The sequence below is a fragment of the Coregonus lavaretus genome (assembly GCF_964263955.1).
Source record: "Coregonus lavaretus genome assembly, chromosome: 5".
NCBI classification, from domain to species: Eukaryota; Metazoa; Chordata; class Actinopteri; order Salmoniformes; family Salmonidae; genus Coregonus; species Coregonus lavaretus.
In genome coordinates this window covers 60,970,268-60,992,746 of record NC_139992.1, presented here as the reverse complement: position 1 = coordinate 60,992,746, position 22,479 = coordinate 60,970,268, and the positions used below count along the sequence as shown (strand labels likewise).

Genomic DNA, 22,479 nt, shown 5'->3' with positions numbered 1-22,479 from the left:
GCTATTTTCATCTGATCTGACCTTTGGTTGAAATCCTCAAGCCTAAGTAGTCCAAGGATGTACTGATTTAACAGGGACTGAAACCAGAGTGTTATCCTGTGTATCTCTCCTCAGGCATATTATCAGAACAGTCAGGGTTGAACAGAGTTGAATATTGTACCTATTAACAGTCATGGGTTTTCAAGCTATTGGTTCTGAAATGTCACTTATTGGACAATATGCAATTGATAATCGCAAAGCATTGGATGTGATTACAGTAGATAAAGGGGGAATGTATGAGATTATAGGGGGAGATGCATGTTGTACATGCTTGCCATCAGAATAGGAAGGTCTTGGGAATTTAACTAAAGCTATGGGAAATATTAGAGACATACAATAAGGTATTAAGAGTACGAATAGAGATGCAAAGATTGTGGGGGGATATGGTAATGAACGCTGTTGAAGTCTTTTCAAGGTTTTTTTGTGGTAATTCAATTGGAACATGGATGGCAAGCATTCTAGGTCCACTACATTTTACATTTTAGTCATTTAGCAGACGCTCTACTAGTGGCCATAGTAATTATTGTAGCCATAGTTATGGTGTGTTGTTTTCCCATTTTTCGGGGATTGATTTTGAGATCTGTACAAAATTATTACTAACATGCCAGTGATTGCAGCTAGAGATTTATCAGTCAATATTAACGCAAGGAGGGAAAGTACAAATTCTTCATCTATATCATCTTATTCCAGTGTAGAGTCCATTGATAATGTTGATTGAGGAATGGGGAATTATTAAGTTGGAGCTGTATAATGTTGAATATAAGGTTTACAGCAGGGTTCTTCAATTCCGGTCCTGGAGGGCCGAAACACCTCTGTTTTTCATCCTCTCCTTCTAATCAGGGGCTAATTCAGACCTGGGACACCAGGTGAGTGCAATTAACTACCAGGTAGAAATAAAAAACAGAAGTGTTTCGGCCCTCCAGGACCGGAATTGAAGAACCCTGGTTTACAGGATTGAGAATGTGGAAACAAGACTACCTCAGTCGATCAGATAGCGCCCCAAGTGACCAGAGAAAAGCTTGGGGTTCCTCTGAATGAACATGGATGAAGAAGACTGACGTTATTTTTATTGAGATATATTCATCGGACTATATTATAATCTCAATGTAACTTAGAAACTGTCATGTATCATTGTATTTGTGTGGATGATGTCATGATGTTAAGAATGTATTTCTATGTATGTTTTTCTTAGTAGCATGTCTAAGAGGATGGGTATATTTGAAAATGATGTACACAAGGGTGTCATTTAAACAATAGGGATGGCCTATGTAGGATTTATTCCTGATATATCAGTAAGGTTTTGACTACATAGATTTTTAGCATAAATATATATTAGTTAATCATGTATCTATCTTTTACTCAGACTGACTACATATAGGTTAGAGAGGTTTGATGGTGCATGAGCTAAGTGACTGAGAAGTTATACCTTTGTTGATTAAATATATTGAGAATCTGGTTGGATTCAGGTATAGAAGGTAGATGGGGATGAATTCTCAGTTATCTAGCATAGTTTAGACTCTAATCATATAACTATACTACTGATTGGAGAACATTTTATTTTGTATGAAGTGTTATGTGAATTGTTGGGGTTAAGTAATGTTATATCTGAGGAATGTTACTTACCACAAAAAAAGTAAAATAAATAAGGATTGTTATGATGTATTTTCATGGTGTTGTGGGAACAAGGTTACATTTATTAGATAGGTGACTCTTGGTGCCGCAGGGTCTGAATACCAAGGATTCCAGTATGTCGAGGAATCTTAGAATGATTGATAGATAGAATATACTGACTTGGGTACAGGGTGATACCATCAAAGAAGTGAGTGCCAACTGATGGTAGTACCCTGTAGCTCAGTTGGTAGAGCATGGCGCTTGCAACGCCAGGGTTGTGGGTTTGTTTCCCATGGGGGGCCAGTATGAAAATGTATGCACTCACTAACTGTAAATCGCTCTGGATGAGAGCGTCTGCTAAATTACTAAAATGTAAATTATGGTTACCAGATGTTGTGGAAGCAATACGTAACAGGGACTATAAGAAGAGAGATATTTTCTTTGTCTAGTAGTGTTCGGATGACAAGAGGCAAAGCATGTGCCGTTTGTTAGACGAACCCCGGTACCGTGTCTATTAAATACTTTGTATTAACTCCCCATATAATTGTTTAAGTAAATTCTTGCAACCTGAATTACTTGACACCAGAGAAACTCATCATAACATATTTAGATGATGTGCAAAGAAATTATAATGCTAAATAAATTATGCTTTATCTTTAATCACCACCAGAAATGTCAGATTATGAATGTACTGATGATAACACATTCTCTGATATGGATTTTTCCTTATGTGTACCGGCACTCTTTCCTGGCATCCTACTTGATATACAACCAGCATACAAAGTATGTATCACCTGTCAAGCTGTCAGTAGACTAATAATAAACAGAAGGCAATTATTCCATAATGGGTGTTTGTATACGGGAGACTGTATAACGATGTTGGGTTTTGAACCAGGAAGGTACGGGAGCTGAACCCACCAGAAGTGTCGGACTCTGTCCTGCAGTTTGCTTCCTGGGGCATCCGGGATCAACAGCTGGTTTACGGTATGCACACTGTGTACTCAATCACGTTGAGTTGATGTCCTTTACTTATTTAGGCAGTGGATTTATGACTCTTTCCTATTTTTACCAATGACCTGCCACTGGCATTAAACAAAGCTGATGATTCAACCATATAAGCATCAGCAACTACAGCTAATGAAGTCACTGAAATACTTAACAAAGAGTTACAGTCTGTTTTGGAATGAGTGGCCAGTAATAAACTCCACAAAGTAAGTCCTGCAGGCTCTAGTTTTCTCTTATCTTCATTATTGTCCAGTAATTTGGTCAAGTGCTGCAAAGAAAGACCTGGTTAAGTTGCAGCTGGACCAGAACAGAGCCACCGCACAGCTTGCTCTTCATTGTAATCAGAGGGCTAATATTAATACTATGCATGCCGGTCTCTCTTGGCTAAGAGTGGAGGAAAAACTGACTGCGTCACTTGTTTTTATAAGAAACAATGTGTTGGAAATTCCTAGTTATTTGCATAGTCAATTAACACACAGCACTGACACACACACTTACCAAACCAGACATGCCACAAGGGGTCTTTTCACAGTCCCCAGGTCCAGCACAAATTCAAGGAAACATACAGTATTATACAGAGCCTTGAGTGCATGGAACATCCTTCCATCTTATATAGCGCAAGTGAACAAAAAAACCTGGTTTAAAAAAACTAAGAAAGCAACACCTCACGGCACGACTCCTCTCCCTTGTGACCTACTTGTTGTGTATATGTACTGACATGTATGTGTAACTGATAGATACACACACACACACTACATGTTCATGTTTTTAAATGTATGTAAATTAAGTATTTTGTCTATAATGTACTTTTCCTTATGTGTCGGACCCCAGTAAGACTAGCTGTCGCCATTGGCGTCAGCTAATGGGGATCCTAATCAATAAATAAATAAATAAGTAGTTATTTTTTTATTTTTTTATTTATTTAACCTTTATTTAACCAAGTAATCCAGTTGAGAACAAGTTCTCATTTACAACTGCGACCTGGCCAAGATAAAGCAAAGCAAACAACTACAACACAGAGTTACATATGGAATAAAAAAAACGTACAGTCAATAACACAATAGAAAATAGAAAATCTATATACAGTGTGTGCAAATATAGTATGTTATGGAGGTAAGGTAATACATAGGCCATAGTGCAAAATAATTACAATTTTGTATTAACACTGGAGTGATAGATGTGCAGAAGATGATGTGCAAATAGAGATATTGGGGTGCAAATTAGCAAAATAAATAACAATGTAAATAAGAATATGGGGATGAGGTAGTTGGGTGGGCTAATTACAGATGGGCTGTGTACAGGTACAGTGATCGGTAAACTGCTCTGAAAACTGATGCTTAAAGTTAATGAGGGAGATACAGTGGGGAAAAAAGTATTTAGTCAGACACCAATTGTGCAAGTTCTCCCACTTAAAAAGATGAGAGTGGCCTGTAATTTTCATCATAGGTACACGTCAACTATGACAGAGAAAATTAGAAAAAAAATCCAGAAAATCAAATTGTTGGATTTTCAATGAAATTATTTGCAAATTATGGTGGAAAATAAGTATTTGGTCAATAACAAAAGTTTCTCAATACTTTGTTATATACGCTTTGTTGGCAATGACACAGGTCAAACGTTTTCTGTAAGTCTTCACAAGGTTTTCACACACTGTTGCTGGTATTTTGGCCCATTCCTCCATGCAGATCTCCTCTAGAGCAGTGATGTTTTGGGGCTGTCGCTGGGCAACACAGACTTTCAACTCCCTCCAAAGATTTTCTATGGGGTTGAGATCTGGAGACTGGCTAGGCCACTCCAGGACCTTTGAAATGCTTCTTACGAAGCCACTCCTTCGTTGCCCGGGCGGTGTGTTTGGGATCATTGTCATGCTGAAAGACCCAGCCACGTTTCATCTTCAATGCCCTTGCTGATGGAAGGAGGTTTTCACTCAAAATCTCATGATACATGGCCCCATTCATTCTTTCCTTTACACGGATCAGTCGTCCTGGTCCCTTTGCAGAAAAATGTTTCCACCCCCATGCTTCACAGTAGGTATGGTGTTCTTTGGATGCAACTCAGCATTCTTTGTCCTCCAAACACGACGATTTGAGTTTTTACCAAAAAGTTATATTTTGGTTTCATCTGACCATATGACATTCTCCCAATCCTCTTCTGGATCATCCAAATGCACTCTAGCAAACTTCAGACGGGCCTGGACATGTACTGGCTTAAGCAGGGGGACACATCTGGCACTGCAGGATTTGAGTCCCTTGCGGCGTAGTGTGTTACTGACGGTAGGCTTTGTTACTTTGGTCCCAGCTCTCTGCAGGTCATTCACTAGGTCCCACCGTGTGGTTCTGGGATTTTGCTCACCGTTCTTGTGATCATTTTGACCCCACGGGGTGAGATCTTGCGTGGAGCCCCAGATCGAGGGAGATTATCAGTGGTCTTGTATGTCTTCCATTTCCTAATAATTGCTCCCACAGTTGATTTCTTCAAACCAAGCTGCTTACCTATTGCAGATTCAGTCTTCCCAGCTGTTTGAGGTTGTGGACAGGTGTCTTTAATACTGATAACAAGTTCAAACAGGTGCCATTAATACAGGTAACGAGTGGAGGACAGAGGAGCCGTTACAGGTCTGTGAGAGCCAGAAATCTTGCTTGTTTGTAGGTGACCAAATACTTATTTTCCACCATAATTTGCAAATAAATTCATAAAAAATCCTACAATGTGATTTTCTGGATTTTTTTCCCTCAGTTTGTCTGTCATAGTTGACGTGTACCTATGATGAAAATTACAGGCCTCTCTCATCTTTTTAAGTGGGAGAACTTGAAAAATTGGTGGCTGACTAAATACTTTTTTCCCCCACTGTAAGTGTCTCCAGCTTCAGAGATTTTTGTAGTTCGTTCCAGTCATTTGCAGCAGAGAACTGGAAGGAATGGCGGCCAAAGGAGGTGTTGGCTTTGGGGATGACCAGTGAGATATACCTGCTGGAGCGCATACTAAGGCTGGGTGTTGCTATGGTGAGCAATGAGATAAGATAATGCAGGGATTTGCTTAGAAGTGATTTATAGATTAACTGGAGCCAGTGGGTTTGGCGATGAATATGTAGTGAGGGCCAGCCCACGACAGCGTACAGGTCACAATGGTGGGTAGTATATGGGGCTTTGGTGACAAAACGGATGGCACTATGATAGACTACATCCAATTTGCTGAGTTGGTGATTGAAGCTATTTTGTAAATGACATCGCCGAAGTCAAGAATCGGTAGGATAGTCAATTTTACGAGGGCATGTTTAGCAGCATGAGTGAAGGAGGCTTTGTTGCGAAACAGGAAGCCGATCCTAGATTTAACTTTGGATTGGAGATGCTTAATGTGAGTCTGGAAGGAGAGTTTACGGTCTAACCAGACACCTAGGTATTTGTAGTTGTCCACATATTCTAAGTCAGACCCGCCGAGAGTAGTGATTCTAGTCGGGCGGGCGGGTGCAAGCAGCGTTCGATTGAAGAGCATGCATTTAGTTTTACTACCGTTTAAGAGCAGTTGGAGGCCACGGAAGGAGTGTTGTATGGCATTGAGGCTCGTTTGGAGGTTTGTTAACACAGTGTCCAATGAAGGGCCAGATGTATACAACATGGTGTCGTCTGCGTAGAGGTGGATCTGAGAGTCACCAGCAGCAAGAACGACATAATTGATATAAACAGAGAATAGAGTCGGCCCGAGAATTGAACCCTGTGGCACCCCCATAGAGACTGCCAGAGGTCCAGACAACAGGCCCTCCGATTTGAACTCTATCTGAAAAGTAGTTGGTGAACCAGGCGAGGCAGTCAGTTGAGAAACCATGGCTATTTAGTCTACCAATAAGAATGTGGTGATTGACAGAGTCAAAAGCCTTGGCCAGGTCGATGAACACGGCTGCACAGTACTGTCTTTTACCAATTGCGGTTATTATATCGTTTAGGACCTTGAGCGTGGCTGAGGTGCACCCGTGACCAGCTCGGAAACCAGATTGCATAGCGGAGAAGGTAGGGTGGGATTCGAAGTGGTCGCTGTTTGTTAACTTGGAAAGGCAGGGTAGGATGGATATAGGTCTGTAACAGTTTGGATCTAGAGTGTCACCCCCTTTGAAGAGGGTGATGACCGCGGCAGCTTTTCAATCTCTGGGGATCTCAGATGATACGAAAGAGAGGTTGAACAGGCTAGTAATAAGGGTTGCAACAATTTCGGCTGCTAATTTTAGAAAGAAAGGGTCCAGATTGTCTAGCCCAGCTGATTTGTAGGGGTCCAGATTTTGCAGCTCTTTCAGGACATCAGCTATCTGAATTTGGGTGAAGGAGAAGTGGGGGGGGGGGCATGGGTAAGTTGCAGCGGAAGGTGCAGAGCTGGTGGCCGGGGTAGGGGTAGCCAGGTGAAAAGCATGGCCAGCCGTAGCAAAATGCTTCTTGAAATTCTCGATTATTCTAGATTTATCGGTGGTGACAGTGTTTCCTAGCCTCAGTGCAGTGGGTAGCTGGGAGGAGTTGCTTTTATTCTCCATGGACTTTACACTGTCCCAAAACTTTTTGGAGTTAGTGCTACAGGATGCAAATTTCTGTTTGAAAAAGCAAGCCTTTGCTTTCCTAACTGATTGTGTATATTCATTCCTGACTTCCCTGAAAAGTTTCATTTCGCGGGGGCTGTTCGATGCTAATGCAGTACGCCACAGGATGTTTTTGTGCTGGTCAAGGGCAGTCAAGTCTGGGGTGAACCAGGGGCTAAATCTATTCTTAGTTTTGAATTTTTTGAATGGGGCATGCTTATTTAAGATGGAGAGGAAAGCACTTTTGAAGAACATCCAGGCATCCTCTACTGATGGAATGAGGTCAATATCCATCCAGGATACCTGGGCCAGGTCAATTAGAAAGGCCTGCTCGCTGAAGTGTTTTAGGGAGCATTTGACAGGGTCCGTTTGACCGCGGACCCATTACGAACGCAGGCAATGAGGCAGTGATCGCTGAGATCCTGGTTGAAGACAGCGGAGGTGTATTTAGAGGGTAAATTAGTCAGGATGATATCTATGAGGATGCCCATGTTTACGGATTTATGGTTGTACCTGGTAGGTTCCTTGATAATTTGTGTGAGATTGAGGGCATCTAGTTTAGATTGTAGGACGGCCGGGGTGTTAAGCATATCCCAGTTTAGGTCACCAAGCAGTACAATCTCTGAGGATAGATGGGGGACAAGCAATTCACATATGGTGTCCAGGGCACAACTGGGGGCTGAGGGGGGTCTGTAGCAAGCGGCAACAGTGAGAGACTTATTTCTGGAAAGGCAGATTTTTAGAAGTAGAAGCTCAAACTGTTTGGGCACAGACCTGGATAGTATGATAGAGCTCTGCAGGCTATCTCTACAGTAGATTGGAACTCCGCCCCCTTTGGCAGTTCTATCTAGATGGAATATGTTGTAGTTCGGGATGGACATTTCTGCATTTTTGGTGGCCTTCCTAAGCCAGGATTCAGACACTGCTAGAACATCAGGGTTGGCGGAGTGTGCTAACTCAGTGAATAACTCAAACTTGGGAAGGAGGCTTCTGATGTTAACATGCAAGAAACCGTGTTACAGAAGTCAACAAATGATAGTGCCTGGGTAGTAGGAGTGATACTGGGGGCTACAGGGCCTGGGTTAACCTCTACATCACCAGAGGAACAGAGGAGGAATATAATAAGTATACGGCTAAAGGCTTTAAGAACTGGTCTTCTAGTGTGTTGGGCACAGAGAATAAACGGGGCAGAATTCCGGGCGTTGTAGAATAGATTCAGGGCATTATGTACAGACAAGGATATGGAAGGATATGAGTACAGTGGAGGTACACCCAAGCATTGGGTAACGATGAAAGAGATAGCATCACTGGAGGTACCGATTGAGCCGGTCTCCGCATGTATGGGGGGTGGGACAAAGAAGCTATCTGAGGCAGGTTGAGCGGGACTGGGGGCTTTACAGTGAAATAGTACAATAACAACTAACCCAAACAGCAATAGGCTAGGCATATTGACATGGGAGAGAGGCAAAACGCAATCACAGGTGTTATTCGAGAGGGCTAAGACAACATCTGGTAATGGCGACGAAGGTTTGGGCTGAGGCTAAATAGGATGGGGTACCGTGTAATGGAACAGTCCAGCGGGCATCAGATGTGTAGCTTAGTGATCATAAGGTCCAGTGAACAGCAATATGTACGTCTGGGAGCAGTTTGTAAGCTGCTACAGCACAGGCGAGCAGGCTGCACGGCTGTTGATTGTGTGTGCTAGCGGGCCGGTGCTAGCAGATGGATCTTCGTGGGCGTCGCAACGGGAAGCCTGTTGAAACCACATCAGACGATTACGTCGGCAGACCAGTCGTGATGGATCGGCGGGGCTCCATGTCGACACTAGGAGATCCCGTCCGGTTGACAGAGAGGTGGATAGCCGGGAGATGGGCCTGGTTCGAGGCTAGCTCAAGGCTAACTGGTGCTAGCTTTGGGACAAGTGGTGATTAGCCAACAACAACATCCATTTGGTTGCAGCTAGCTAGTTGTGATGATCCTGTGTTAAGGTCCAGTGATTCAGTGATTCCGGCAGAAAATGCGAAATGCTCTGGGTCGATAGCACGCTGTGCAGACTGGCCGATAATTGTCCAGGCTAGAGCTGGCTGATAGGTAGTGCAGGCCACGGACAGTGGTGAAGACCGCTAACGGTGGCTAATAGCAATAGCTAATAGCAAGTAGCTAGTTAGCTGGCTAGCTGGCTAGTTTCAGCCGTGGGTTCTTGATAAAAGTTATGAAGAAATAATAGAATCCGTTCCACATTGGGTGAGGCGGGATGCAGGAAAGTATATTTAGTTAAGGATGGAAAGTGAGATTGAGAAATATATACGAAAAAAGACAAAAAATCAGGCTATTTACACGAGGACACAACATAATACATGATCGCATTGCTATAGCCCAGTGTTTTATATATATATAAATATTATCAGTTTCTCTGGTTTTACTATTTATTGGTATGTGTTTCGGTAAAAATAACATTTTTGTTTTATTCTATAAACTACTGACAACATTTCTCCCAAATTCCAAATAAAAAATATTGTAATTTAGAGGATTTATTTGCAGAAAATGACAACTGGTCAAAATAACAAAAAAAAAAATGCAGTGTTGTCAGACCTCGAATAATGCAAAAAAAATAAGTTCAAGTTCATTTTTAAACAACACCGTTTTTTCAGAAATCAATATTTGGTGGAATAACCCAGATTTTCAATCACAGCTTTCATGCGTCTTGGCATGCTCTCCACCAGTCTTTCACATTGATGTTGGGTGACTTTATGCCACTCCTGGCGCAAAACTTCAAGCAGCTCGGCTTTGTTTGATGGCTTATGACCATTCATCTTCCTCTTGATCACATTCCAGAAGTTTTCAATGGGGTTCAGGTCTGGAGATTGGGCTGGCCATGACAGGGTCTTGATCTGGTGGTCCTCCATCCACACCTTGATTGACCTGGCTGTGTGGCATGGTGCATTGTCCTGCTGGAAAAACCAATCCTCTGAGTTGGGGAACAATGTCAGAGCAAAAGGAAGCAAGTTTTCTTCCAGGACAACCTTGTACGTGGCTTGATTCATGCGTCCTTCACAAAGACAAATCTGCCCGATTCCAGCCTTGCTGAAGCAACCCCAGATCATCACCGATCCTCCACCAAATTTCACAGTGGGTGCGAGACACTGTGGCTTGTAGGCCTCTCCAGGTCTCTGTCTAACCATTAGATGGCCAGGTGTTGGGCAAAGCTGAAAATTGGACTCATCAGAGAAGATTAACTTACTCCAGTCCTCTACGGTCCAATCCTTATGGTATTTTGCAAACCTCAGCCTGGCTCTTCTTTGCTTCTCATTGATGAAGGGCTTTTTTCTAGCTTTGCACAACTTCAGCTCTGCCCCAAGGAGCCTGTTTAGAACCGTCCTCGCGGTGCACTTCACCCCAGCTGCCGTTTGCCATTCTTTTTGTAGGTCACTTGATGTCATCCTACGGTTGTTGAGTGACATTCGAATGAGTTGGCGGTCAAAATGGGCAGTAGAGAGTCGTTTTTTCGCCCTCTGCCGGTCTGTAGCTTTGTTGTCCCAATGTCTGCTGATTGACCTTGTTCTTATGAACCGCCGTCTTTGAAATTTTAAGGATGGAAGCAACCTGACGCTCACTGTATCCCTCTGCCAGTAAAGCCAGAATTGAACCCTTCTTTTCCTCACACAAAACTTTCCTTTTCAACTCTTTTGGCATGGTCAATAGTTATTTTTTGATTAATATTACTTTTGAGGTACTATTAGCACCGTTTTTGCCACACAGCTGGTCCTAGTGCAAGAGGATAGTGATGACCACAGTTTTAATGTCTTCACTATTATTCTACAATGTAAAAATAAAGAAGAACTCTTGAATGAGTAGGTGTGTCCAAACGTTTAACTGGTACTGTATATACAGACCCCTTCCCATTCAACATTTTGTTATATTACAGCCTTATTCTTAAATGGATGAAAATAAATGTTTTTCCTCATAAAGAGTCTAAGACCATGAGAAACAAGATTATCTGGTCTGATGAAACCAAGATTGAACTCTTTGGCCTGGATGCCAAGCGTCACGTCTGGAGGAAACCTGGCACCATCCCTATGGTGAAGCATGGTGGTGGCAGCATCATGCTGTGGGGATGTTTTTCAGCGGCAGGGACTGGGAGACTAGTTTGGATTGAGGGAAAGATGAATGGCGCAAAGTACAGAGAGATCCTTTATGAAAACATGCTCCAATGGGGCAAAGTGGATAGGGGTTTGTCCACAAATTAGTTGGGTATTTGTAGTTTCTGCAGTGGGACTCCATACAATGCCCACAACAACACAACCAAGCGTACAAACTTCTAGAGCAAAAAGCTAGCTCATCACTCCAGGACACTGCTGAAAAACAGCAAATCAAGGGTACCTATAGGCCTACCACTGGCCAACAGTGGAGGCTGGTGACTTAAAAAATTGAAGAGGCTGGGAGACCCACGTTATAGGCACGGAACGCACGGAGACGACAAAGTGTGTTAAATAAATTGTCAAAGACTAATTATTTTACCTAAAGCATTTAATAAAGACATTTATAGTACAATATTATGGGGAATGGGAATGAGACAGCTACTTACAGTGTTGGAAAGGGATCACAGCAGTGAATGAATGAGCGTATGAGGCATGAGTTGAGGTGTTCAGAGGCTTGATCAGTGCAGGACAGGATTTGACTGGGAAGACACAAAACAATAACACAACACACTACACAGTTAGACAAAAGAGCTAAGAATGCGTTAAGCCAAGCAAGGAGTAAAATCATTGATGTGTAATAATGTGATTGTGTTTGTGTATGTGATTGACTCTACATATATTAATGAGAGAAAATTGATAGAGGTACTCACAGTGCTTGGAGGGGAAACATTCAATGTGCCGGTGGATGAGCGGGCACATGAGACGTGGCTTCAGTTCATGTCAGAGGGAAGTTGACAATGGTAGTGGAGTAGTCATCACCTCTTACTCAGGGAACAGGAGGGGACTTAGCTGTAAATACAAATAGATACATTCCATTACAGCTGAGCCATCGTAGGTTTGGACAACGAGTTTCTCTATGTTAAACTCAGAAGTTAAACTGCGCATCTCGCCCACTTGACAAAGTAGCCCAAGAAACATTCCTGAATAAAGCCCTGATCATACACATACCTGACGATAACTGACAACTGCAAGCAGACTGGTGGCACCATAGGTCCCAGAGCGGTGGGGAAATTTTTACCCCCTGGCGCCTGGAGTTTTTCCTTATATGTTAACCTAACTAGGAAAACTCTGGACCCTATAAAGTATGACAGTGATTCATCAGTTGTAAAAAGGTTTGATATGGGCTATGATGGGACCAGTTTTTCCTAATCAGGTCAGATGGTTTAAAAAAACTCCTGAAAATAACTGCTGGCCCTGGGGGGATGAAAACCCTGTCAAACTGCAACTACCTTATATTTGTTCATATAAATTATATTTAGACTAGATTAGGAGGGGGATTTCCTCTACCCAGACACATAGACAACAACTGATAGACAATAGAACTCACAGGGCTGAGCTTGCTTTATGCATGTTTGCATCATGCAAGCCTATGCAACTGTCGGCCTTATAACAAATCTGTCATCACTATTATGTTGCTTGATTAATTCCAGTTAATAATTTTGGATTAAAAAGGTATAGGCAGCCTAGCCAGCCCAATTTTGAATTTAAACTACATTTGATCACATTCACATTTTCTCCTGACACACAAGTGGACTCTAAATACATTACCCTGACCAGATGGAGAGGGCGCATAGGCTGTATGCAGCTGCTCTTATTAGTAGCCTACAGTTGATCAAACTGAAGAATAGTCTCATTTTCATCCCATACAGCATGTCAGATTTCTAATGTTTAGGTGTAGCCTAGGCTGCTGCAACATTAATGTCATGAGTTTTTGCTTGTGTCTGTCTGGAGTGATTATATGTTATCATCTTTGCTAAATAAATATCAGTGGAAAGTTGAAAGCCTACTTGAGCACACGCAAAAAAATTTGCTGCGTCAAACTCTCTTTCTAATGCAACTTTTAATGGATGATGCGATGGAAGCTATCAAATCATTCAGAATTGTTTTCGACATCCCAGAAAAGACAGTTGAAAGTTCGATATGATCAGCAAGTAAAGCATCTAACGTGCAATTACCTCTGCAAGCTTCTTGTAGTTGCCCTTGTTGGCGGAACTTTCCCTCTCGTCGTGTCCTCTAAAAGCAAATTCTTGCATGCCCAAAAACGCAGTGGTGTTGATAAGCCGCTTGAGAACATCCCTGTTTCTTCTTACTTTCTCATTGTGTTGCGCAGATTGAATATGCAGACCTTCGTCATAATCGATGCAGCTTTTTCCCAGAAGGTTGAATCAGATGTGGGCATTTATATGCTCCCTGCTTTTGTTTTACCGTTTAGCCGAACGATCAATGTTCTTCAGGTCACTGTACCCACCTGTTATGATGAGTTTCTCGGGTCTCAAGTAATTCATGATGCAAGAAGATATTTAACACTTAGATGGAGAGTTCATTTAAATATTTAATAGGTACCATGGTTCGCATAACAAAAGGACCGTGCTTTGCCTCTTGCCATTCCAACTAACTGAACAAAGAAAACCTCTCAGTTTATATACCTCTTGTGACACGTTTCTTGAACAACATCTGTTAACCATCATTTGGCACTTCCTTCGTTGATGGTATTACGCTGTACCCCAAGTCAGTATATCATGTCCATCAATCATTCTAAGATAAACCACCAGTAAGCTCCTTTGACATAATGGAATCCTTGTTATTCAGACTGTGTGGCGCCTAGAATCACTTATCTACTAACTTTAACCTGTTTCACACAACACTATGAAATTACAACATAACACCACCTTTCGACCAAGGCTCAGACTTTCCAAAAAGCAGGCAAGGCCAGCAATACAGGCAGCTTGATGAAGGGCTCCCTGTTAACCAGCTATACTTTTGATTCCAGTTGGTATTGAACGCCCTCACTTTTTCATCCTTCTTCATGAAACTGATGTCAGGCAGAGGTTGACCCTCACTTTTAATTTGCACCTTTTCCGTGTACCCTAGAGAATGGTTCTTCAACAAAAAGTCCACAACATTTTCGCAGCGTTGGCCATTCTACCATTCTGGCAGAGAAAACTGCACACTCGAGCTGGTAGCTAGCTGGACACAAAAATAAAGTTCTAAAACCAAGAAAACTATTTATAATATACCTCCTCCATCTCCTGTAATTTGAAAAAAACTAATTTGAATTGAATAATATTCCAAAAATTCTGAACTATCACTCAATCTCTATCCAACAATGTCACCAAGCTTCTCAACACATAGAACCACCATAATGCTCTGTGGCACAATCCCAATACAACACACTAGGTTCATTCTCTGATCCTAATTCTCTGATTGGATGGACATGTCAGTTCATACTGCAAAAGCTTTGATTGGTTGGAGGATGTCCTCTGGAAGTGGTCATAATGACCATGTTGTCACGATCGTCTGAAGGATTGGACCAATGCGCAGCGTTGCGAGTGAACATGATGACTTTATTAATCCAAGCAACCACGAAAAAACAACAAAAGACGATACGTGAAGTTCTATACTGAAATACGACAAACAGCAACAAAGAAACAATAACCCACAACACAAAGGAGAAAACATACAGAATATATATGGCTCCCAATCAGAGATAACGAGCCGACAGCTGACACTCGTTACCTCCGATTGGGAGTCATCGACCAATCACCACATGACACAAACAAAATGAAACTCACCCATCCCCAACACCACCAAATGAAATACACCCAAACACATGAAAATGAACAACCCTGGCTCAATATAAACGTCCATAGAGCCAGAGTGTCACAGTACCCCCCCCTAAAGGTGCGAACTCCGGGCGCACCAACATCAGGACTAGGGGAGGGTCTGGGTGGGCGTCTGTCCATGGTGGCGGCTCTGGCCCCGGTCGTGATCCCCACCCCACCACAGTCACAACCTGCTTCGGTAGCCTCCTCCTAATGACCACCCTCCACCTAACCCCACCTGGACTAAGGGGCAACCCCGGACTAAGGGGCAGCATCGGCCTAAGGGGCAGCACCGGGATAAGGGGCAGCACCGGGATAAGGGGCAGCACCGGACTACGGGGCAGTACCGGACTAAAGGGCAGTACAGGACTAAGGGGCAGCACCGGGCTAAGGGGCAGTACCGGGCTAAGGGGCAGTACCTGACTAGATGGCGGATCCTGGCTGGCTGGCTCTGGCGGATCCTGGCGGGACGGCTCTGGCGGATCCTGGCGAGACGGCTCTGGCGGATCCTGGCGGGACGGCTCTGGCGGATCCAGGCTGGACGGCTCTGGCGGATCCTGGCGGGACGGCTCTGGCGGATCCTGGCTGGACGGCTCTGGCGGATCCTGGCTGGACGGCTCTGGCGGATCCTGGCTGGACGGCTCTGGCGGATCCTGGCTGGACGGCTCTGGCGGATCCTGGCTGGACGGCTCTGGCGGATCCTGGCTGGACGGCTCTGGCAGATCCTGGCTGGACGGCTCTGGCGGATCCTGGCTGGACGGCTCTGGCGGATCCTGGCTAGACGGCTCTGGTGGATCCTGGCTAGACGGTTCTGGCGGATCCTGGCTGGACGGCTCTGGCGGATCCTGGCTGGACGGCTCTGGCGGATCCTGGCTGGCTGACGGATCTGGCGGATCCTGGCGGGCTGACGGATCTGGCTGCTCATGGCTGGCTGACGGATCTGGCTGCTCATGGCTGGCTGACGGATCTGGCTGCTCATGGCTGGCTGACGGATCTGGCTGCTCATGGCTGGCTGACGGATCTGGCTGCTCATGGCTGGCTGACGGATCTGGCTGCTCATGGCTGGCTGACGGATCTGGCTGCTCATGGCCGGCTGACGGGTCTGGCTGCTCATGGCCGGCTGACGGGTCTGGCTGCTCATGGCTGGCTGACGGATCTGGCTGCTCATGGCTGGCTGACGGATCTGGCTGCTCATGGCTGGCTGACGGGTCTGGCTGCTCATGGCTGGCTGACGGATCTGGCTGCTCATGGCTGGCTGACGGATCTGGCTGCTCATGGCTGGCTGACGGATCTGGCTGCTCATGGCTGGCTGACGGATCTGGCTGCTCATGGCTGGCTGACGGGTCTGGCTGCTCATGGCTGGCTGACGGATCTGGCTGCTCATGGCTGGCTGACGGATCTGGCTGCTCATGGCTGGCTGACGGATCTGGCTGCTCATGGCTGGCTGACGGATCTGGCTGCTCATGGCTGGCTGACGGATCTGGCTGCTCATGGCTGGCTGACGGATCTGGCTGCTCATGGCTGGCTGACGGGTCTGGCTGCTCATGGCTGGCTGACGGGTCTGGCTGCTCATGGCTGGTTGACAGATCTGGCTGCTCATGGCTGGCTGATGGTGCTGGCTGGGAGGCTGGCGGTGGAGGCGGACCCCAGCCTCGGATTGCAGTCATCACCTCCAGCAGGGCGGCTCCCATCTGCAGGAGCTGCTCTTTCTGGTTCCGAACCTGAGCTTCCAGTCTGATATGGGCTGCGTCGGCTCCTGCTGATTCCATAGCAGGTGTATGATTCTGTCTGGCGGAAGGCTCTAGCGGCTCCTGTCTGGCGGAAGGCACTAGCGGCTCCGATCTGGCGGACGGCTCTGAAGGCTCATGGCAGACGGGCGGCTTTGCAGGCTCAGTACAGACGGGCGGCTTATGCAGCGCTTGACAGACGGGCAGTTCAAACGCCATAGGGCCGACAGGCAGTTCAGGCGCCGTTGGGCAGACGGCCAGTTCAGGCGCCGTTGGGCAGACGGCAGACTCTGGCCGACTGGTGACGCACCCCGTAGGATTCGTGCGTGGAGCAGGAACAGGCCGGGCTGGGCTGGCGACGCGCACCTTATCCCTGGTGCGAGTGGCCGGAACAGGCCGGGCCGGGCTGGCGACGCACATCGTGGACCTGGTGCGTGGAGTAGGAACAGACCGGTCCGTACCGGGAACACCCACCACTGGCCTTAACTGGGGATCAAGAACGGACCGGACCAGACTGGGAACACACTTCAGTCTCTCATGCCGTGCCACAACAACTTCCCTCCCTCTACTCGCCAATGGCTCCCGTAATCCGATAGCCTTCTCTCCAGCTCTACCTGTGGCAGCCTCCTGCTGCCCAGGCGCCCAAGCCATGTGCCCCCCCCCAAAACATTTTTGGGGAGTAACCACGGGCTTCCAGCCTCGACTCCGCGCTTCCTCTTCATACCACCTCCTCTCGGCTGCAGCTGCCTCCAGCTCTTCACGAGGGCGGTGATATTCCTCCTCATACCACCTCCTCTCGGCTGCAGCTGCCTCCAGCTCTTCACGAGGGCAGTGATATTCCTCCGGTTGTGCCCAAGGACCCTTTCCAGCCCGAATCTCCTCCCATGTCCAAAAATCCTTAGGAGGCGTCCATAAATCCTGCGTAGGTAGGTCCTGTTGCCGCTTGTTACGCCGCTTGGTCCTCTTTTGGTGGGTTATTCTGTCACGATCGTCTGAAGGATTGGACCAATGCGCAGCGTTGCGAGTGAACATGATGACTTTATTAATCCAAGCAACCACGAAAAAACAACAAAAGACGATACGTGAAGTTCTATACTGAAATACGACAAACAGCAACAAAGAAACAATAACCCACAACACAAAGGAGAAAACATACAGAATATATATGGCTCCCAATCAGAGATAACGAGCCGACAGCTGACACTCGTTACCTCCGATTGGGAGTCATCGACCAATCACCACATGACACAAACAAAATGAAACTCACCCATCCCCAACACCACCAAATGAAATACACCCAAACACATGAAAATGAACAACCCTGGCTCAATATAAACGTCCATAGAGCCAGAGTGTCACACATGTATGTCTATGGAAGGGGTTGAGGCCTACGAGCCTCCTAGGTTTTGTATTGAAGTCAATGTAGCCAGAGGAGGACGGAAGCTAGCTGTCCTCCGGCTACATCATGGTGCTACCACAGACAGTGCTGTTGAAGTTACTGTAGTCCTTCATTGCAAAACAGTGTATTTTAATCAATTATTTGGTGACATATGAATATATTTAGTATCGTTTTATCTAAAAAGGATAACTTTTTTAATGTTTCACTAATTTAATTTTTATGAACTTTCACCTAGGAGGATGGTCCTCCCCTTCCTCCTCTGAGGAGCCTCCACTGCTGGCCAATCAGATGGCTCAGATCACCGTGTTTTCACAGATTCCTCTGGCCATAGACTTTAGAAAGAAGCCTCAAACACACAGGAACGTTGGTACTATGAGATTTCAAAATGTTTAAAACCATGACTAGAGAGAGACTAAACAAATACAGCAAAGAGCTGCGGTTTTTATGAGTAAGTTCATGTTTAAGTAGTTATTCAGCACTGTCAACACTTTAAGCCATAAAATGTGTGTTCTCCCTACTTCCACTCACGCTACAACCAGCACTGCAGCTGCAATGAAGGAGTATAGCAAAGTGTTCCGATAAGCTTGCGTTGTTCCAGTAAGATTGTATTTTTTAATATTGAGGAATATTTAACTTTCTCCGGTCATAGGAATAACAACATGAATTGGTGCATGAGGCAGAAATAATGCAGTGCGACTTGAGTTTCGCAATCAGGTGGAAGACTGTGTCCCCTTTTTATTTGTGGATGGCGGGAGGGACGATGAGTCGGGTGAGAGGCAGCCTCACCGCTGCTCCCTCCTTCCCCTCAGACTGACCATCAGATGCAGGCCACCAGTCCAGTAAAAAAAAGTTCATTATTATGCTCACTCAGCTGTGCCTCAGAAGTGATACAACAAAGTATCTATTACCAGTGTGATCAAATACCTTCATGTTTTAAAATATAATTTCAAAATGGTCTGAGAAGAACAACATTGGCAGGGCAATTCAAGCATAGCCAATATGCAGTGATAATGTATTGGGCCTATAGCCTACTGCACAAACCTTATTGCTACAGAACTGTTTTAATTGGTTAATGTTGCATAGGCTTACGTATTTTAAGTCATGTTAAAAAAAACATCTGAGCGGTAGATCTCGGCTTGCATTTTGACTAAGAAAGTCATCTTGATGTGGATATACTCGGAATACATATCCCAAAGGAAATAAATGATCTCACTTCAATACATTTTAATAGAAAGTTAGCAAAAATAGATAAGATCTTACTACCATGGAAAGGAAAATACCTGTCAATTTGTTGAAAAATCACCCTGATTAACTCTTTAGTATTATCCCAGTTTACCTATTTGCTTATGGTCTTGCCTACGCCTAGCAAACAGTTTTTTAAATTATATGAGAAAAAAATATTCAATTTTATTTGGAACGGCAAGCCAGACAAAATTAAAAGAGCATATTTATATAATGAATATGAATTCGGAGGACAGAAATTATTAAATATTAAAGCATTAGACCTATCACTAAAATCTTCAGTCATCCAAAAGTTATACTTAAATCCGAACTGGTTCTCAAGCAAATTAGTAAGATTGTCTCACCCACTGTTCAAGAAAGGCCTTTTTCCCTTTATTCAGATTACAACCTCTCACTTTCAGTTATTTGAAAAGGAAATAATCTCCCAAATGTCACTATTTCTAAAACAAGCCATAGAAAGTTGGTTGCAATTTCAATTTAATCCTCCAGAAACGACAGAACAAATAATGCAACAAATATTGTGGTTAAATTCAAATATACTAATTGACAAAAAACCTTTATTTTTTGACAGAATGTTTAAAAAAGGTATAATCTTCGTAAATGATATCATCGGTAGGACTGGTGGAGTTATGTCGCACATGCAGCTAACAAAAACATATGGAAATGTCTGCTCTACCCAAAATTACAACCAAATAATTGCAGCCTTACCGCAAAAGTGGAAGAGGAAAGTTGAAGGGGGAGAAAGTAAGGAACTTGTCTGCCGGCCTTGCATTAAAGAACATAATTGGTTAAGGAAAACTGTGATAAATAAAAAAGTATATCAGTTTCACTTAAGGACCAAAGGATTGACAGCCGTCCCATATAGATTGCAAAATAGTTGGGAAGAGATCTTTGACGTACCGATCCCATGGCATAGTGTTTATGAACTGACAAGCAAAACGACACCGGATTCAAAAATTAGAATCTTTCAATTTAAATTATTATATAAAATTCTTGCTACCAATAGAATGTTATTTATATGGGGGACACAATCTTCCCAGCTCTGCAGATTTTGCTGTGAAGAGATAGAATCATTAGATCATTTGTTTTGGTTCTGTCCATTTGTAGCTTGTTTTTGGACACAGGTCCAGGAATGGCTAAAGGATTGCAATATTTACCTGGAACTAACCTTGCAGATAGCATTACTGGGTGATCTGAAAAGTCATAGTCAATCAATCAATAATATAATAATACTTTTAGCAAAAATGTTTATTTTTAATTCACAATCTGTAGAATCAATGAGAATAGAAAGGTTGAGAACTTTTGTAAAACATCACAGTACGGTTGAAATATATATGGCAAATAGAAATCCTATATGGATGGTGTTAAGAGATAGATGGGAGGTATTGAATAGAGTTGAAGGATGGGACTAATAACAAATAACAACAAATAATAACAAAGATAGCTAATAATGTAAGCATACTGTGTCCATAATAAGTATATAGGTTGTATGTTGGGAGCTTTTGGGAAAGAGCACAGTTAGAAAGATATGGCATTTAGAAGCAAACCGGATGGACATCATGAAAATGATCGGAGAGGTTGAGAGTAGAAGAAGTTCAGGAGCAAAATATATATATATATATATATATATATATATATATATATATATATATATATATATATATATATATATAGATATAGAATTATTGTAAAATTAACTCTGTCCATAAGGTGTAGATAGTAAGTATAGACCGGAAGTAGAGGCCTGGGCGTTGTTGTTCACTAATTTACTCCAAGTAGGGAAAGGATGGTGGGGTTGAAAAGTAATAAAGGGGAATATATATATAAAAAATAAAAAAAAACATGGGGGATTGGAAGTGATGCAGACAATTACATTGATAGAAGATACAATCTATCTGCAATATTAAGCTTCGTTGTGTTTTCGCTGGTGACCAGCCTTCGCTGTGTGTTTGCTGGTGACTATCCTTCGCTGTGTTTTGGACACTGGTGACCAGCATAAACTAAAGCAAAACCAGCATCAAGTCACATTATGCTGACATGCAAAGTTATGTTTAATTCCTATTGGAATCCTGTCACACTTTATTTGGATAGTCCATCTGTAGATGCTCTACAGATGGTCATACTATCACCAAGCTACCTGTTGATAAGCAACTGCTTGCTAAGGTTATTGTTAGGGTTAGGTTTAGAGTTGGGATTAGGGATAGGGTAAGGGTTAAGTTTAGGTTAGGATAATGGTTAAGTAAAACATTTTTTTTTACAAAATTGACTGTTGGACATAAAAAACTGTAAAAACACCAGGAAATCAGCTGCAAGTGATTACAATTTTGGAAATCTGTTCCCAAGTATTTCCACGCATAATAGAGACACATGATCGTATACAAATGTAAGCAAGGTTTGAAAAGATTATAATTTAGTCAAATATACTGTCTCTGTTTCGGCTTCTTGTGGTCAATTTGCAGTCTGCTAATTATTTGTAATTATGTTCCGACCATCCGCTCAACAAAAAATTGGCCCGCAGCTGAATCTAGTTGATGATCCCTACTTTAGAGCATCTACAGATGGACTATCCAAATAAAGTGTTACCTGGAGTGGATTCCCACAATTTACATTCAGAATGGCTGACAGGGTTAGAAAGATGAATAAATGAGACTACCTAAACCATCTAAACTGTAACAACCATTTCAGTAACAGATGCAATAAGTCCAACTATCAGATTGGATTAGTTTAGAAAAATGTGTTTTTTATCTTTGTGTAGCATACGATAAATTAATTGAATAATTAATCAACCAATGTACATGCAAAAACACAGATATTAAAACAATTCTAAAAATCGAACTGCAATAGAGCATGCTGCGAACTATAATGATGGGCATGGTTTTGCAGACTAGCAAAATTGTAATTATTTGGGGTCAACCTCACAACCTCTCGGTTGTCAGTGAATTGAATTTCCTGCTACGCCACTGGATCTGTGGGTATGATAAAAACTGTTAACCCTCCTGTTATGTTGTGGGTCAATTTGACCCGTTTCCACTTTTGCGTTGTCTAAAATACTAGTTAACCACTCTTTTTCGCCATGAAATTACATGACTTTTCCTCA

At 43.5% G+C, this 22,479-nt stretch overlaps 1 pseudogene across 1 annotated transcript in view; it reads left to right on the top strand.

Moving 5' to 3' along the window:
* LOC311129317 (inactive dipeptidyl peptidase 10-like) overlaps positions 1–22,479 on the top strand; it is a 173,853-nt pseudogene that overhangs the window by 89,931 nt on the left and 61,443 nt on the right. Inside the window, exon 2 of the transcript in view lies at positions 2,546–2,627. The product of the transcript in view is annotated as an inactive dipeptidyl peptidase 10-like (transcript). The remainder of the gene's footprint in view (positions 1–2,545; positions 2,628–22,479) is intronic.